This window comes from Ailuropoda melanoleuca, chromosome 14 (genome assembly GCF_002007445.2).
Source record: "Ailuropoda melanoleuca isolate Jingjing chromosome 14, ASM200744v2, whole genome shotgun sequence".
Lineage (NCBI taxonomy): Eukaryota > Metazoa > Chordata > Mammalia > Carnivora > Ursidae > Ailuropoda > Ailuropoda melanoleuca.
In genome coordinates, this window is record NC_048231.1 from 28418944 (window position 1) to 28432715 (window position 13772).

The window sequence follows — 13772 nt, forward strand, 5'->3', positions numbered from 1 at the left end:
GGAGGGAGGGCGGAACACACGTGAGAATTTCTGTTGAAGTCTTCCGAAGAATCCTCTTTTCCGAGAAACTCATTATTCACTTAATTATTCATTCTGTTTATTTACTGTATAGTTATTACACATAAATATGGTGCAAATCCCCAGAATCCTCAAACACCAGATGCCAGTTTCCCTCTGCAGTCCCAAAAGACATAGCCAAGCCATCACTGTGAGAATTAAAACAACAACAACTAAAACCCAATTAAAATTGTGCCAGCATGTTCATTTCCAAAAGAAAAATCCTGCCAATGAATAAGCTTTTAGTCACTCCCCTGACTGCTTCTATAAAGGAACAAACAAAAAAAACCTTAAAACGAAACTGGCATATAATTAGTATTTAAATCACAGCTACGATGGGCTTCGTATCTGCACAGAAATGGCATTGGCTAAGTCAACTTTGTATCATCTCTCCCATTTTCAAAATCAAATGATTGAAGAAAATGGCACTTTGCTTTTCAGAATTTCCATGTGTCTGGCAAAACCCAGGGAGGGAGATGGGAGAAGCCAAGATGGTGACAGGATTCTTGGGATCTTGGAATCTGTGGGTTACACAATCTCTTCCTCCTAATGATCTGAGTGGGGTGAGACTGGGGTGCATCTCACCCACCTGAGTATGTGACTGGCATACTTAGCAGGTGAACATGGAGCCCGTGCTCTTTGAACAAAGTCCAACAAAGTACAGGTCACCTGCCAAGGGGAGAGGAGGCCAATCTCATGTGAGAAATGGTTGGGGGATACAGACAAAACCACAATAGCCAAGGCAGGGCAGGGCTGATGGTTGGGATGGAGGATGTGCGTGGGGATGTAGGGGGAGACGGGGGGTAGGGGTGCATGTGTGTAATTTTTGATAGGTCCCCAATCCTCTGGTGATGTTGGTCTCATGAAGAACAAAATGGCCTTTTAGGTGAGCATGTGACTCTGGACACCTCTAATACACAGTCACAGTATAATTGGAAGATATCTTTGGATTTCTACTCCCATTCTAACATAACATTTAGCTTGAGGGGCTTGGTCATTGTGAGACCCGGGGTGACTTTTTTTTTTTTTTAAGATTTTATTTAATTATTTGAGAGAGAGAGTGAGAGAGAGAGATAGAGCATGAAAGGGGGGAAGGTCAGAGGGAGAAGCAGATTTTCCCCTGAACAGGGAGCCTGATGTGGGGCTTGATCTTAGGACCCTGAGATCATGACCTGAGCCAAAGGCAGAGCTTAACCATCTGAGCCACTCAGGCGCCCCCCATGGTGATCTTTGAGATCCAGGCAAATGAGTCCATTACTGCACACACATGAAGCTCCTCTGGATGGGCCAGAGGCCTGCGGTGCTTCCCCAGAGCTCAGACCTGACAGGACAAGTTTCCATTCTCAGTGTTGAGGTTATGAGGATGGGCTCAGATGGCTTGTTCAGGTTCAAATCCCATGTCTGCCACTTACTACTAAAGGCTGTTCATGTCCCTGTGCTTATTCCCCCCGGTGAGAATAAAGATAGCACTTCCGTCTTAAAGTCACCACAAGAACTGAATGTGACAATGCATGCCAAGTGCTTAGAACAGTGTCAGCCAGTGGCAGACATATAGTGAACATTGGTTTTTACTATCAATGTTAGTAAGTCTCAGTGCATGTGGCAATTTAGCATGGCACAGGACTAAGCTTTGCAGTAGCCCTGTTTTCTCTATTTTTTATTTCGAAGGCAGCTGATAGAACTGTTCAATTCACTCTTGAGTAACAGGAATGTTCCTATTCCTGGCACCTCAGATTGAAATAAGTTCATTGCCTCCTGTCCCACAATGCCTCATGGCCACTTTTGCTACCTGTCGCTAATACTTTCTAGTCACGTAACCTGATTTGGGGCCTTTTTGCTGAGAAGGCAAAAACATTTTCTAATCTATTCGGTGACCACATCGTGAAGTATCAGGCCCACCAAAACACAAAGGTCTTCATTAATAATATATGGAGTAGGAACTCTGTACAATATTTCATTATTGCTTTCTGATTAACATAACATTAATAATCTGCTGCTGCTTTAAGAACTCATGGGCAAGAAAGCCTGGTATATTAAGTTATGGCTCAAAACAGATATATTAAACAGTGACACCCGTGATATCATGAAAAAAATGTGGTAGAACTGAGAAAATCAATTTTAAATTAAAATAAAATCATTCTCTCTGTCTTATGCTTCAATTTTCAAAGCAGCTGCTCTTCTAGATTAGCAATGACACCACCTCACTATCAAAGGTCCAGGTTAAATGCACGCACCTCAGTCCCTTCCTTCCTGACAGTCATTTCAAGTACAGTTGTTCCAATTTCTTCTCCTGGGTAGGTCAGGGGGTGCAACAGGAGATGAGGAAGCTGGAACTGAGGGAATGAAAGGTTAAGTATATGGTTCCACGAGTTCACAGTCACACCATTATCCAAGTTGGGCACCAGGGACCATAAAACTGGGCAGCATCTTCATAAAAGTCATAAAAACATGGAACTGGATGATTCCTTAGAGACCAGCTAATCAACCATTTCCCAAAGTAGGATCCATACAACACTGTCCTTTAAGATGGCTCTCTCTCTAGACACACACACACACACACACACAGTTCCGTGGTCCATTAAATAAAGTCTGAGAAACTTTGTACACTCGACCTCTTTCTTGCAGTGCCATAATGGGATGTTAGCACTTAAAGTTTGGGGGACTCCTACAGTAATAAGAATACCCACTTATCATCTTTGGCCGAGTATTCCCAAGCTTCCTTGGCCATGGTGCTCTTTGTTTTCATATAACACTTAATTATATATAAATGGGCAATGAGGCACTTTATCTAAGTCAACCTTTCCATTGAAATTGATAAGAAAGGGGAAACTGAAGCCCAGCAAAAGTAGTTGACTTGCCAAAGAGCACACACACCGAGTGAAGAGTAGAATTCCGATCCTCCACTACTTAGCTTCAAATCACAATGCCTCTCAGAGAAATTTCCCTCTTATTCATCAGCGTACCCAGTCCCATCATACACCAGGCATGGCGCCAGACACTACAGACCATGAAGATAAAGAAAACACATTGTCCTGGCATCAGGAAGCTCATAATCCAAAGTTGGAGACAGATATAGAAATGTACCAATCACACCACAACACACGCAGAACTCTGAAGAGGCTACTATGGATGTCGAGGAGAAAGTATGAAAGTCTCTTAACGGAGTAAGGACAGGTGTCATACAGGAGGTGTTGTTGGCAGGGGGCCTTGAAGGGTGATCAGGAGTTAGTCTCAGAGTGTTTCTCCCTCCCTCAATCACTTTCTAAGTTCTCACAGTAGCTGTCTTATGTGGGGTGATGTTTGCATAAGTTACCATGCTGGTGCCACACGACTGTCACCTGACTGGACCAGGATCAGGGCCCAGAGCAGCCAATCTAATGGCTGGCCAGTACCCTAAAGGCATGTCTAGGGAGTGCTGCCCAATTGAACTCCATGCCAATGATAAAAATATTCTATTTGGCACTGTTCAATATGGTAGCCGCCAATCACATGCAGTGTTTGCACACTTGTAATATGGCTACTGAATATGGCTACTCAATGAGGAACTGAATTCTAAATTTATCTAATTTTGATTAGTTAACAATTAAATTTAAGTTGCCACATGTGCTGGTGACTACTGCATTAGACAGCACAGTTTTACACTGATAAATTCACTTTATGATTCCAATTTAGGGGCGCCTGGGTGGCTCAGTCGGTTAATGGTCCGACTCTTGATTTCCACTCAGGCCATGATCTCAGCGTTGTGAGATCAAACCCCGAGTGGAACTCTGCACTGGGTGTGGAGCCGGCTTAGGATTCTCTCTCTCTCCCTCTTTCTCTCTGCACACCCCACCCCCGCCACTGCTTGCATGTGTTCTCTCTCTCTAAAAAAAAAATAAATAAATAAAATACAAGTTGGGGGGAGGGGTGCCTGGCTGGCTCAATCAGAAGAGCATTCGACCCTTGATCTCAGGGTCGTGGACTCAAGCCCCATCCATGTTCAGGGTAGAGAGTACTAAAAAGTAAATAAACTTAAAAAAACACATAAAATACAAGTTGGTCTAGATTTATAATTTCATGTTGAAATCTGAGTTCACAAGTAGTATTGAAACATCATGGAAATTAAGATTTATCAGATTATAGAGTACCATTACTTATACTTAACATTTATTTAAAAGCATGGGAAGATGTCTTTGTTCATTGGAAAGTAAAGGACTTAAAAGAGAATTAATTCAAAGATTGAAAATATTCAAAATAAGTCCTCTGCCCACGATAGAATTAGCTAGAAAGCAATAAGGAAAACTAGAAAACCAAAAATATTTTTGAAAATGTAGTAATTCATTTCTGAATAGACCATGCACCAAAGAAGAAATCACAACAATGAGCAAGAAGATAACAATAATGAAGATAAGATGTATTAGAACTTGGAAATGCAGCCAAAGCAGCAGTTTAGGACATTCATAGCTTTACTTCATTACTTTTTAAAAGATTTTATTTATTTATTTGAGAGAGACAGAGAACAAACCGGGTAAGGGGCAGAGGGACAAGCAGACTCCCCGCTGAGCATGGAGCCAGATGTGGAGCTTAATCCTATGGCCCTGAGATCATGACCTGAGCTGAAGTCAGATGCTTAACGGATAGCCACCCAGGCGCCCTAGGACCTTCACGGCTTTAAATGTAAGTATGATAAAGAAAAAAAGCTGAAAATCAATGACCTTAGCCTATCAAGTAGCTAGGGGAAAGAAGCAGAAGAGAAAGAAGAAAAAAAAAAGGGCAGAAATAATGAAACAAAATAAAGAAAAGCAACAAGCCCAAAAGTTGATGTTTTGATAAGATTAATAAAAGTGATGAATACCTACAAAGACCAATCAAGAAAAGACAACAATATATTATTTTATAGGTAGAATTAAAACTTAAGGAAATGTAAGAGAATTATAAAAGCCACCTGAAAGTGATAAATACATATTTGGACACTTGTAAATAGAACAGTATGATCTGTATATGAGATGAAGGCTTAAGGAAGAACTAGGCTTTTTATTATTTGCTTTGATCTTAATGTTTGTTACCCATGCCCCAAAATTCATATGTTAAAATCCTAACCGCTAGGTGTTGGTGTTAGAAGGTTGGACCTTTGGGAGGCTAGATTAGCTTGTGAGAGCAGAGCCTTCATGAATGGGATTAATGCTCATGTAAGGTTACAGTGAGAAAATGAGCATCTATAAGGAAGGAGGCTCTTGCAGATTCAGAATCTGCCAGCGCCATGATCTCAGACTTTCAGCTTCCAGAACTGAGAAATAAAAGATTTTTGTTCATTAACCACCCAGTCTATGGTATTCTTGTTATAACAGCTCAAACAGACTAAGACACCATTATAACTTTAATGAGTAAAATATTAACTTTATAAAACCAAACTTGTCTCTGAGTAATCTCACAGTGACCATGCTGGCTTCCATGGCTATGATGCAGGACCAAGCTGAGGCCAAGCTCCCAAGAGCACAGGGAACACAAGGGAGAATTATTCACAACATGCTAGTGTTCTCCAACCATTAACAGGCTGTTTCTCCCAGCTTTATTGAGATACAATTGACATATATAATGTAAGGTTAAGGTGTACACCTATAAATTGTGAAATGATTACCACCACAATAAGGTTGGTCAACATCTCTATCCTCTGACATAATTACTTTTAAAAAAAAGTTGTGGTATGAATGCTTGAAATCTACTTTCTTAACAACTTTCAAATATATAATACAGTATTGTTATCTATAGTCACCATGTTGTTCGTTAGATCTCCAGAACTAATACATCTTGTAACTGGAAATTTGTACCCTTGGACCAACACCTCCCCATTTCCCCCAGTCCCGCAATCACCATTCTTCTATTTCCTGTTTCTGTGAACTTGGTTTTTTTAGATTCCAGGTGTAACTGAATTGAAATCACAGAGTATATTTCTTCTCTAACTTATTTTACTTAACATAATGCCCTCAAGGTCCATCCTTGTTGTTGCAAATGGCAGGATTTCTTTTTTTATTGCTGAATAATACTCTAACATTCCAGAACATTCCATCACACACACACACAAAACCAGTACACCTTCTTTACTCATTAATCCATCAATGGGCACTGAAGTTTCCATGTGTTGGCTATATTAACAGGTCTTTTGAGACTGGACACAGGCAGAATCTAGGAACCATACCTTGTGGGTGGATGGAACCTTACAGCTTTCTCAGCGTTGTGAGGAATTATGAAGTTCAAAAGAAGAATAAAGGGCTTTCTTTTCAATAGGTCCAAAGCTAAGGGATTTCTTTCCTTGAAATGTATATTGAAAGTAATATAATAGGAAAGCTGGGGACTTTTTTCTTAGTTTTTTGAAGGTTCTCCAAATGCAATTCAAAAGCAAGTACTTTAAACCATATGAGGTCTCTTCTTTGTCAGAAACCAACCCAAATCATGTAAGAGGCTGTGAATATACTTCCCCATGGCAAAGGCTTGACCTTAGAGAGTTCAAAGAGTCCTACAGAGGTGCCATAAAGTGGTGGTCTTCGAAGTTTTTTGCTAAAGTATCCCATAACATTATATTGAAAAGCTATGTATCCCTTTGCATATTTTTAATTGACATTTATACTTTAGTTAGAAATTTAAATAGTAGCATGGGATGTAATTTCCACCATACAGTAAAACTGTAATATGAAAGGTTTTAAATAAACTTAATTTTAGAATAGTTTTAATTTACAGAAAAACTGTGAAATACCACAAAGTTCCTATATATCTCAAACCCAGTGTATCCTATTATTAACATCTTATACTAGTATGGTACTATTTGTTATAGTGAAGGAAACAATACTGGTACAATATCATTAACTAAAGTCCTTACTTTATTCAGATTTCCTGGATTTTTACCTAATATCTTTTTCCTATGCCAGGACCCCATCCTGGCTATCACACTACATTTGGTTGTCATGTCTCCTTAGACTCCTCTTGGCGGTGACAGTTTCTCAGGCATTCCTTATTTTTGATGACCTTGACATTTTTGAGGAGTATTAGGCATTTTGTAGAATGTCTCTGAACTGAGATTGTCTGATGCTTTCCTCATGATTAGACTGGGGTTGTGAGTCTTGGGGAGAAAATCCAGAGAGGTAAAGTGTCCTTGTCATCACCTACATAAGGGTTCATAATATCAACATGATTTATTACTGTCAATATTGACCTTGATCACCTGGCTGGGTAGTGATTGTCAGGTTTCTCCACTTGTACTGTACTCTTTGGGAGAGAGTCACTATATTCAGTACACACTTAAGAAATGGAGAGTCGTGCTCCCTCTCTTAGAGGGCAGAGTACTTACAAAAATCATTTGGAATTCTAATGCAAGGGAGATTTGTCTCTACTCTTCCATTTATTTCTTTATTCGATCATTCATTTGAATCAGTATGGACACAAGGATATTTATTTTATACTTTAGGTTACAACCCAATAGTACTTTATCAATTTTGTTGCTCAAATTGTTCCGTTAGTCACTGGGCACTCTTTCTGTTGGTTCCTTCGTCCCTTTGTCACACCCTCTGTCAACAAGGGGCTCTTGTTTGTTTTTGTTGTTTGCTTTTTGAGCACTACCTTATATTCCAACACTACAAGATGCTCCAGGCTTATCTTGTATTTTTTGCCACACTAAAAAGTTCCCTGTCCTCCACCTATTTAACCCACACCCTGCAAAAAACCTGATAATTACTAATCTCTTGGTGACCACTATAGTTTTGCCTTTTCCAGAATGTTACATTGGAATCATAATTTTTTCACACTGGCTTTATTACTGAATACACATTTTAAGACTCACCCATGTCTTTTTGTGGCTTGATAGTTCATTTCTTTTTATTGCTGGATAATAATTTCATTGCGTGACTGTACCACATTTTGTTTATCCATTCACTTCCTGAAGGACATCTTGGTAGCTTCTAGTTTTTGGTGATTATGAAGGAAGCTGCTATAAACATTCATGTGCAAGTTTTTATGTGGAGAGAAGTTTTCAAGTCAGTTGAGTAAATATGTAGGAGTATGATGGCTGGATCATATGGTAAGACTATACTTAGCTTTGTAAGAAACTGTCAAACTGTCTTCCAAAGTGGCTGTACCGTTTTGCATTCCCACTAGCAATATATGACAGTAAACATTACTAAACTGAAACTGAGAGGTGGGAAGAGGAGGAAGATGAGGAAGATGAGGAGGAGGAGAAGAGGAGGAAGTGAGGGAGAGAACAGAGATTGAGAGACATTTCAGATAATATCCTCAGTATAACATACGTATAATTGGAGTCCGACAGGACATTCTCTTCAAGAACGTGGCAGAAGATGTATTTGAAGAGATAATGGCCAAGAAGTTTCCATATATAATGGAAGACGAAGTATCCTGGAATTTTGGTTTTTGTTTGTAGTAGGGGGGGAAAGCTGTTGATATAAGTTTGTGTATCAGCCAAAAAAAGCAGGTCCAATTGAATCTTGGATGGTCCAATGTATTTAATTCTATTTGTGAATATGAGAGGGATAGTAAAAACAAAAGAAAGAAGAAAAAAAGGAAGGGAAGGAAAAAGGGGGAAAAGAAATAAACAAGCTTCATCCCACAAACAGTCTAATGCAGATAGCAGTAGGGAAAACTTGATAAAGAAATGGACTCAAGGGACAACTGGGTGGCTCAGTTGGTTAAGCATCTGCCTTCGGCTCAGGTCATGATCCCAGAGTCAAGTCTCAAGCCCCGAATTGGATTGAGTCCCACATCAGGCTCTCTGCTCAGGAGGGAGTCTGCTCCTCTCTCTCCCTTTGCCCCTCCCCCTGCTCATGCCCTCTCACTCTCTTTCTCAAATAAATAAATACAATCTTAAAAAAAAAAAAAAGAAATGGACTCAAGCACTATTGCTGCAATGTTTGGCCTTAGAAACATCATTTAAAAGAGAGGTGAACTTCCTTAAAATGAAGAAGATGACCAAACCTGGCTTCTACTTTACAATGACTGTTATTTTGATAGTACTTGTGATATATTTCTAGATCCTTGGTCAATTTTTTTCTATAAATTCAAACTTTATTGAAATTGTTCTTCCTAAAGTCACATTTTCTGTGAAGTTACAATAATGTTCTTTTTGATTCACATTTCTGAGTATTTTACCAATTTAGTAATCTCAGAAATTTAGATTGAGCACTTAATATTTTATTATGTTCAACTGTTTTATGTTAAATTGCCTTAAGCCACTTTTCAATCCATGGGGCCAAGCTGATTTAAATTTGTTTAGTATGAAAGGTCACTTTGTGAGCAGCTAGTTCTGCAGTTCTAAACAGACTCCTCAAAAAGTACAAGAAAAAGTAATCTAAACAATGGTTTGTTTTTATTAATCCTAAATTATACTTCTGTAAATGAAGTGTGAACACCAAATAGTGTGATTGGCGAAACATATTGCTCAGAATTTGTGCAACAGAGATAAGTGTTGCAAAAATGCACATCTATTTTAAAAATGCTTCGTTGTTTAGAGCATTTCTAGAACTCTTCTTTGACAATTGTCTTTAGAGCCCACAGCATACTTTATTTTTTTAATTTAAATTCAATTAGCCAACATATAGTACATCATTAGTTTCAGATGTAGCATTCAGTGATTCATTAGTCGCATATAACACCAAGTGCTCATCACATCACGTGTCCTCCTTAATGTCCATCACCCACTTACCCCACTGTCCCACCCACCTCCCCTTCTGCAACCCTCAGTTTGTTTCTCAGTCAAGAATCTCTCATGATTTGTCTCCTTCTCTGATTTATTCCCAGTTTTCCCTCCCTTGCCCTATGATCCTCTGCACTATTTCTTATATTCCACATATGAGTGAAGCCATATAATTGTCTTTCTCTGATTGACTTATTTCACTTAGCATAATCCCCTCCAGTTCCATCCATGTCACTGTAGTGGTGGGTATTCATCCTTTCTGATGGCTGAGTAATATTCCATTGTATATTTGAACCACATCTTCTTTATCCATTCATCTGTTGAAGGACCTCAGCTCCTTCCACAGTTTGGCTATTGTGGACATTGCTGCTATGAACATTGGGGTGCAGGTGCCCCTTCTTTTCATTACACCTGCAGCACACTTTAAAAGAGATTGTCTGGTGGCAAATCTTTGATTTGATTAATAACCCAATGGTTGGGGCGCCTGGGTGGCACAGCGGTTAAGCGACTGCCTTTGGCTCAGGGCGTGATCCCGGCATTATGGGATCGAGCCCCACATCAGGCTCCTCTGCTATGAGCCTGCTTCTTCCTCTCCCATTCCCCCTGCTTGTGTTCCCTCTCTCGCTGGCTGTCTCAATCTCTGTCAAATAAATAAATAAATAAATAAATAAATCTTAAAAAAAAAAAACAACCCAATGGAATGTGGGTTTGATTAATTACCCAATGGAGTTTGGGTTAAGCCTAGTGATGTGTAAGATGGGAATTAATATTTAATATAACCTATTACATGTTAGATGCTTGACTTGGTGTGGCCAGTGAATCTGGATAACTTCATTTTGGGTCAAAAACAAAGTGTAACTATAGAATATGGACCAATGTCATGGATGATTTTCCCACTGGAGGCAACACATCATGGTAGGAAGGTATCTGTATTTAGTAAGGTTGACAGGTTTGAATCATCATCGTCCTGACACTCTCCACCCACCCTCATCACTTGGCCTGAGTCAAGTCACTTAGACTCTGAGACTTGTTTCCTCATTTGTAAAAAGAAGCGGACTACAACTATCTCAATAAATTTTCAAGAATAAAATCTTTAAAAATACAAAATACTTAGCATAATTAGACCCATTTCCTCTTCTGAAGGTCACAACTGTGAGGAGGGAATACTCATTAGGATGAAGGTGGCCCAGTATTTTTTCATTGAATTTTATTGTTCTATGGTTGCATTTTCCTATTTTCTCATCAGATATTAATTCCAAGGTTACTTGTTACTTTTCTACTTGGGGCAAAGATCTGCTCGCCATTTTGGTGTTTTGGGGCTAAGAGACCATGTGCATGTGTGAGTTACCTAGTTGCGAGATGGGATGATAGAGGGAGTTGTGAAAGATGAAGCTGAAGATGTAAGCTGAAACCAGATTATAGAGGGCTTTGAATGACATATTAAAGGTTGAGACATTATTGGATAGAAAAGGTGGCTACTAAGAGCTTTGGAGCAGAGAAAAAATAAATTTTGTCTGTGCTTTGGGAAGATAATTGACATGCTAGACAAAATTTCCTGACAGCGGGGTCTGTTTTTTACTTATCAGCACATCCTTTACTCTTCTTTATACCAATGAAAAGAAAAACGAATGGCTGGATGGGAGGATGGGAGTGGGAATCAGAACACAGCAGGGAGACCATGATGGGCTGGAAGAAAATGTCACAGAGTTACTGCAGACACAGTGACTGGCTGAATGTCAGAGCGGAGGAAGATGGGGGAGACTTGAAAAGAACCCTGAGGCAGCTGGCTTGGATGACAGCTCAGGGTGGGTGGCCGGGTGGTTGCCATTAACAGAAATAGAAAACACAGAGTGCGAAACCAATTTTGAAAATTAGAGGAAACAATGAGTCTGATTTTAGTTCAGTGAGTTTGGAATTGAGGTGGAAATGTCCAACAGGCAAATGAAAACACTGGTCTGTGTTGAGCAGAGGTCAAGACTAATGATAAAGATTTGTTTGTGGAGTCATATCCATAAAGGTGTTAGCTGAAGTCTTGGGAGCAGATGAAATGATCCTTGGAGAATGTTGATCAATACTGGCCAATTACAGGAGCATGGAGAACACTAACAATACAACATGATGGCTGTAGGAGAGCAATCAGGAAAAGAGTAGGAAAAAATGGGCACAGAGATACCACGAGAGGGCAATGTCAAGGAGCCTAAAGAGAGAAGGGCCCAGGAGAAGAGACAAGTGCAATGAGGTCTTAGAGGCGCTGGTGGGTTTGCCTGAAGGAGATCACCGGTGAGCTCTTTGAGAGCTGTTGCCACAGGGGAAGACTGGAGCTGATTATAGTGATAGATCAAGTAGAGGCTGGGATGTTGGAGACAGAAGTGCTTCCTCTTCCATCTTCAACTATCTCTTCTTAGTCTTTTTAGAAGACTCTTTTCTCTGCTGCCCCAGTAAATGTTGATGTTACCTAGGACTCTGTCCTTGGCTCTATGCTTATAACAGTTAGGGTTCTCTTGGTTTCAAATAACAGAAAGCAACTCCAGCTGGCTTGAGCAGAAAGATTTATTGGAAAGATACAGGGTTACCTCATAGGACCCAAAGGGTTATGACTGGGCTTTGCACACAAGCTTTAATCAGAAAGCAAGCAGCATAGGGTTTCTCCAGCTTCTTTCTTGTTCTCCTCTATTTCATTTTCTGCTCTCATTGCAAACCAGCTGCCTTGATTTCCTAGGCCATGTGGTGGAAAACATGTCTGCCATTTGCTCCTGAGTCATAACCACCCACTCAGCCACTCAGAAGAGCGCACTGCTATGTCTCACTCACTCACGTTCTTGATGTCTTCCAAGGGAAGGGACAGAGTTGATCAACTTGCATAGATGCCCACCCTTGGGCAATTCAACTGAGGGTAGACCAACAAAGTCCCACTATACAGACAGCATCATGTGGCTTGGGGATGAGGGTAGGGACTGGGACCTGGAAGTGAGAAGCTGAAGGGAAAACTTACAAGATGAGGGTGTGGATTGGGCCTAGGGGAAGTGATAAGGAGGGGAAGGTGACACGAGCAGCTTCTCACCTCCCCTTTCTTTTGGTCTTTGCTCTGAGAGCCTGGACCCTCCTAAGCAGCAAATCCTAGGCTCTCCATCCTAGACTAAGTGCAATTTCTTCTAAGAAAATGGAATGGCTGCCTGGCTTTTATGAATTTGCACTCCCTGTGGCCAGCCCTTAGTACACTTGGGAGTGTCCAGTGGCCATGTCTATACGCTTTAGATGAACCGGAGCTGACTGATCCAGAGGCCAACCAGACCCTCTTTCTGGGGTCTTTGGACTTGGAATGGGACAGATCATGGGCCAACTCTTTTTTGGAACCATGTGAGGCTGATGGTGATTATGGCAGAGAGGTGGGGTCTGGAAGTACTTGCACTTGAAACTTGCACACAGCTGCACCACTGTCCTCCTATGTCAGACTCCATAAGCTAGCCCAGTATTTTCTAGTAAGTTCCCTTTGCATCTAAGCTTGTTTGGGTAGATTTTTGTCATTGAGACTGAAAAAAGCCTGGACTAATCCAGGGTGAAGGGAGTTGCCCGATAGCTATTCCCAGCCTGGCCTCTTGCCGCCCACGTCAACTGGAGAAAGTGAATCCTCTCTTTCTCTTGTCATGTTTCCCGGGAGAAATAAGGTCCAAATAGTGACTGCAATTCCAGGTTTTGGCATTCTGGCAATTTCTGAAATACCGGCACTTTGTTGGTGGCTTACTCTGATTTCGATATTTAAGAAATCTAAAATCAGTATCACTTATATATCGAGATGAAGACCAATGACTCAACTATTTAAGTTCTGATGAAAACACTTCCTGAACTAAAACTCTACTCAGAGTCAGAAAGGGCCTTCCACCAGCTGGAACAATCTGTACTAAAACACACATGATACCCAAGGACACCTGGGATCCACTGTGGTTTTGAAATAATATTTCGTTTGTACTTCTCAATGATTTTCAATGTTTTCTTCATTTTTGATAATGTTTAGTTTGCTAATCTTTGAATAAAGTTTTTTAAA